This window comes from Citrus clementina, unplaced genomic scaffold, assembly GCF_000493195.1.
Source record: "Citrus clementina cultivar Clemenules unplaced genomic scaffold, Citrus_clementina_v1.0 scaffold_2, whole genome shotgun sequence".
Classification (NCBI taxonomy): domain Eukaryota; kingdom Viridiplantae; phylum Streptophyta; class Magnoliopsida; order Sapindales; family Rutaceae; genus Citrus; species Citrus x clementina.
This window is the reverse complement of record NW_006262688.1, coordinates 32,798,991-32,805,713: the sequence shown is the minus strand read 5'-3', so window position 1 is coordinate 32,805,713 and position 6,723 is coordinate 32,798,991.

The window sequence follows — 6,723 nt, the reverse complement described above, 5'->3', positions numbered from 1 at the left end:
TATATTTCGTAGTGGTTAGACTAATTGGGAGTTGGTTTCTATCATCCAAAATATTTGGTAATTTTAGGTCAAGATAATAAGCTCAAATTTCAAAGTGGTTGGAGTGATACAAGTTAGGAAAACAAAAAAATTTGATAACATACAAAACCATGTTGGAAGATTGCAATAATGATGCAGCTGTAGTGGCTAATTTAGTGGGTCAAATTTAGTGGCTAATTTTGTTTTTCTTCTGTACTACTTGGATTTTTGTTAATTCAATTATTATTATTATTTTAAAATAAGAAAGTGGGTAAAACATAAATTTATTTTTTAGTCTCCTATTTCTTTAAGATTTAAATTCAGTTCTATTTAGTTCTAGACTACGGCAGGGTATGGAAAAAAAATTATCAATTTGGTTTTTCAACAAAAGTACAATAGAGGAAGGTAAAACTAATTATTTGGCATAGCTTATCTAATTGCTATAAGTATTTATTTATATCATTTTAAATCTTTTGTTGTTGATTTTTTTTAATAGAGGTTTTTAATTGAATAAGTTAGTTTACTTCTGTTAGTAAAAGGGTTTTTTAGAGTAGAGGTTTAAAAGTCTTTTTAAAATGTTAAAATATTAAAACATTATTTACTTATTTAACAATTTTATTTCATTCATTTTATAACTTTAAAAAAATTTATAATTTTTATTAAAAGCTCTATTTGTTACCATTTAACTAACAAAAATTCTATTTAAATAAATTATATTTAAAAAATTATGTCAAAAAAAGTTTAAGTGTGTTTAGTATGACTTTTGAAAAGATTATAATATTTTTTTTTAATCTCAAAGTACTTATTAAAGTTTTTAGTGGTGTTTGGATAAAAATGGAGAATAAACTTTTTGGATTTCCAAAGTTACTTTGCCTCTTTTTTCAAAAGTTTAAAAGTAGAGATAGAATAACTTTTTTTATTTTGTATATAATATCCAAAATGTCCTACATAATTTTGTTAATTTCAAAATACCCACGTATATTGTGCGTGTATAAACCACTTGTTTGTTGAATTTTACCACTGAAAAAGTATATAATTTTTTTTTATAAATTAATAGTTTGAGTGTATTAAGTAAAAAGTTATATGATTATGAGGATTCACCTACGATACCACAGTGGTACCGTATCACTGCTTTTGTCTTTTGTACTAGCACTGCTGTAAATTTTCATAGAACCCCTTTTACTCATTTTTATTTTAACTTTGCTTCACAAATATTAAGTTAATTTCTCCCAAACTCGTGAATCCTTCAACGGCCGATCAACAACAAATCGGCTCTCCCGGTGGCTATGGTTGGTCGGAAAAGACAGGGAATTGTGGGGAACAAAACCCAAGTGGTTCCGTCACCGGAAATCGGTGAAATCGCGGTGAATTGAAGCGGCGATTCCGCGGCCTTTCAAGGCTTCGATAGGCAGCTTTCCAAACGGTTTCCTACGATAAGGATGGCATGGACATGACCGGCGTTGTACGAGCTTCCTATCGATACCAACCTTCGCCCGGTATAGTGGCCGGAAAAGGAAACGAAATCCAGGTCGAGTTCGAGGGTTTGAGTCGAACTAGTTCTTTTTGCGACAAAGATGACATGAAGATGACCGGCGTCGCACGAGCTTCCGATCGGTACCAACCTTGGTCGGAGGAGTGGCCAGAAACGGAAACGAAATCCAGGTCGGGTTCGTGGGTATTGTGATGTATGTGCAATATAGAATAAAAATGTGTAAATAGTAAATAGTTTAAGGTGCTAACTAAAATGTTCATATGGATGCAGTAGAAATTAACTTAATATTTGTAAAGCAAAGATTAAATAAAATTGAGAAAAAGGGGTTCTATGAAAATTTACAATTGTACTGGCACAAAAGACAAAAACAGTGATACAGTACCACTGTGGTACCGTAGCTTGATCTTGATTATGAAGTTAAATTTTTTTAATATTATTTGTCGTGATTTAACAACTTCAAAATGCTATTGGTGCTGTAGTACCAAACAACCTAATGATTTTTTTAAAATTAATTAACAATTAAACACCCAAAAAAGTTTTATTAGAAGCTCTACTTAAAAAAATAACTCTTTTTTTAGAAAAAAAACTACACTCCGATGTTGTTTATTCAATAAGCTCAACCAATTATAGTTAGAGTAGGCAACAAGTTTAATCTCTAACCTAACCCATTGAGCCGCTCAATGACAGTGAGCAATCAAAACCAAAATATGAGAACATTACTAAAAAACTCTTCAAATAAAATGATATTTCTTATTTGAAGAGTCGCATGAGCATTTAAGATTAAAAAAAAATCCAATTAAGATTTTTTAAATAAGAAAATGCTTTTCTTTCTTTAATTTTGTTGAGTGTTTTCTCCCTTTTCAATTTATATTTTATTACTTTGTATTGGAGAGGGAGAGAAGTGTTTTAATTACTATTTAATTTTTTCATTCAAAATAAAAATAGATATTTGATTAAAATAATATTAATTTATTATTATTTGAAATATAACATTTTTTTCACTCTACTATTTATCGTATAGGTAAGTAAATAGATATTTGAAGAATAAAATTAGTAAATCTTTTGGAGAAAATAGATATTTGACTAGATGAGCAAGTGTCAGTGCATTTTTCTGTTGCTGGAGAAAATACTGTGTACATACTAGGGATTTAGGGTTAAAGATCCTCCAATCATCATGTGAAGAAGATTTTTCTTAAATAATGCATTTAGAAGTGATTCTTCCGACTTTGGAGACAAAATTTTAAGCACTCCATGCTATGAGAGAACAACAACACTAACACCTACCGTGTAATTTTTAGTGAGCATCTCTTAGTGCATGAGCATTCATGATTGGATAAACTTTTTACCCCCAGCATATTTCAAAGTAGTAATTATTAATGCAATTAATTTATAAATATTACCAAGTTAATCATTCCATCATTATCTTTTTTCATTCATAGAGATATGAGGACATTAACTATGTACGCGGCAGTGATGATTAGATGCTGCTCCGATTTATCCTCACCGTGTTATGCTGGGCACGTTGTTGGCTCCTGTCATGTCACGCGATCCGTCGGTCGGTAATCAAACTTATCTACTTCTGACATCACTTTCACAATCTATTACCAAGGAGTAGATGTTCATGTTAGCGTTCAAGTACATTTAGTCACCTTGTTTGTTGAATAGTGCAAATAATGCTGAATATTGATTAAAAGTTGACGTCAGCGAGATGTCGTTTGGTTTTGTTTTTGGCAAAAACCATTTTCATTTTAAAACACACAGAAAATTGAGAAAAAAAAAAAAGGGAAAAAGATGCTCCGCTTGAGCGAACTGTCCGAATAAATTTCGGACGCGGCAAATTTCAAAACGACATCATCAGGTGTCATTTTGAATTTGCTTTTCCCAGGTAAATTTCGACAACTTCGCTCGGACAAAGCAAAATCTGCCAAAGAAAAAGAAAACATATTTTACAAATTATGTTTTTTATGTTTGGTTTACATTTAACTTTTATATAAAAATGACTAAATTAGTTAAAAGTTGCTTTTCACTTTTTTGAAACTTATAAAACAATTTTTTTTCCATGTATTAATTTTTCTTCTTAAAATAAACTGTAAAATATTTTTAGCTGTGAAAATATCAATACTACTACATTGAAATAGTTTTAGGTAGTGTTTACTTTCTGCACTGGGAGTGTGGAGTGTGAATTCCTCCAACTCTAGTATTTACTTACCATTTTTAAGGAGTGAGTGGGATTCCCACTCCATAAGTCTCACCTAATTTTGGAGTGGGGAGTAGGATTCCCACTCCCATGGGGGGAGGTGGGAGTGGGAATCCACTCCCCCTCTTCCTTTTTTACCCTCATAATTAAAATAAATAAATAAAATAAATAATATCATATTTATTAAAAATAATAATTATAACATATTTATTTTATTAAATTTAATAAAATAGAAATAAATAAATATTATATTTAAAATAATAATATTAAACATTAATTTTAATAAATATTAATTATTTAATTAATAATAAATATTAATTATTTAATTAATAATAAATATTAATTATTTAATTAATAATAAATATTAATTATTTAATTAATAATAAATATTAATTATTTGATTAATATTAAATATTTTATTCTAAAAAAATATTAATTTTGTACTATATTATCAATAATAATGTTTCATTTGTGTTGCTATTATTAATAATTTTTATTCACATAATTTAAATTTAAATTAATAAAAAATTATGATTTACATAATTAAGAATATTATTAATTATTATTAATTTATAAATATAATAAAATATTTATTTTATTTTCCAAATATATTTTTTATTATTTTTTAATTACAAATTATAATTCTTTACATAAGGATAAAATTGTAATTTAAAACAATTTACTCCCAATCCAAAACAAAGTAAACAAATAATTGGGATTCTGATTGACAATCCATACTTTCATTTAGTTTAAGTAAACACTCTACTCTCACTCCCACTCCACACTTCTAATCCAAAGATTCCCACTCCTTAGGATTCCTACTCCAATCTAAAAGGTAAATGCAGCATTAATATATATCGTTTATTCTCTAAGTGATATGTTGCCACAGTTAAGTAGTTAAAACTTATAGTTTATATTTTAATTGATATGTTTTCAATACTTAAATTTTAATTTGTAAAATAAATAATTTAATTTTATTGTTCATCATTAATGTGCTAATTTTACGACACTTAGTTGCAAGTGTATGTTTGGTTAGAAGAAATAAGAGAAGAGAAGAGGAATAAAAATAAGAGAGAGGAAGAGAAAATGGAAAAAAAAAAAGAGAGTTCATCTTAATTTTATTTGTTTAATTTGACATCAAATCGTCATTTCTTCTTTTATTCATTTCCTCCTTTTCTCTCTTCTCCTCTCATTTCATTTCTTCAAATCAATTACGTCATTAAGTGTTTTTGCTTGAATACAAACAACGCACCTAAATTATGCAACTGCAAATATGATATTTGTATCATATTGCACTTTTAAGGATGTGTTCACTTACTAGAGTGGAGTGAGAAGTGCAGAGTCCTCTCACTCTAGTATTAACATACTTATTTAAAATGTGAGAGTAAAAATACAGCTTAATGGATTCCATCTACTTTCGGAGTGAGGAGTAGAATACCCACTCCCATGAGAGGTGGGAGTGGGTCTTTTTTTATCTTTTCATTTAAATATACTATAATTATTTTTTATTAAAATAAAATATTATTATATTTTTTAAAATAATAATATCGCATTTATTAAATAATAATATATTTTTATTCTTAGTTAAAATTACTTAAAATAAAATTATTATAGTAACAAAGAATTAAATAATATTACTATATAATATATTTAATTTGAAATTATAATATTATAATATTTATTTTTTAATAGTAGAATGTTTATTTAATGTTAATAATTAATAATAATAAATAGTTCAATCTAAGAAAATATTAATTTTGTACTATATTATTAATAATTTTGTTTCATTTTTATTTCTCTTATTAATAATTTTTAATTTACATAATTAAAATTAAAATTAATTAAAAACTAGTGATTTACATAATTAAGAATAATAATAATTATTATTATTAACTTATTTGATTAAAATTAATAATAAAATAAAAAGTTTATTTTAGAAATATCTATTTTTATTCACTTTGTAGTTAAAAACTACAATTCCTTAATTAAGGGTAAAACTATAATTTAAAATAATTTACTCACAATCTAAAACTAAGCAAACACATAAATGAGATTTTAATTTCTATTTCATACTTCCATTTTATTGTAAGTAAAGAACATACTCTCATTCTCACTTTATACTCTCAATCTCAATATTTCTACTTTTCAATATTTCCAATCAAATTTAAAAAATGAATGGTACTTAATTTTATTTATACAAATGAAGTTTAAATAAAAACACCTTTGAACTTGAAAAATCAATGCCAATAGATGATGCTTTTTAGTGAAAAGTTAATAGGTCATAAGAGTCATTGCCTTCTAAATAATTCAAACTTCTAAGTAAGTATCAATTTACAAACAAATAATTCATTGTATATTAAGTTACTAATTGAACATTAAGAATGCGGGGGAGTTTTCTGCCATTCTGAATAGTTCATGGGGCATCACTGTAGTAAAATTGACAATGCGAAACAACCTTCAACTAATCTCACAATCCGGGGTGCCGCGATTGGTTTTTTGTAGACTACTCGCATCACATCATGCTCTCATCTTCGATCTTTTTCCAACTTTGGCTTAAATCCAATTATCCAATCATGAAAAACGAAACAGGGGCAAATGTGTCAATTAACTTTTTGAAAAGTAAAAAGCCTCATTTTTCATTATAATTACAAAAAAAACCCTGAACAAATGGGATGATAATTGATCGCAGAAACCAAGGCAAGTCTTTCCTGACAAAAGCTGAAACTCTCACGTGGCTCTCCTTTATTCAGTGATCGCTTTATCTCAGTGAATACAGTCTCTCAGCCTCAGGTTACCTAGCAGATCTACAGCATCCGGGTCAGTGGCATTAATGCAAATAAATAAAGTTACATGTCTAATTGACCACCCTCTCCTTTGTCCCACCGATTTGTGCAAATAGGCAACGAAATAAACTGGAAGACAAAAACTCCAGTAGGGTCTAAAATTTTTTTTTTTCTTTCCCCCCATCGGATATCTCGTTGACATATAATCACCTAGGGTAGCAAAGTCTCTGAAG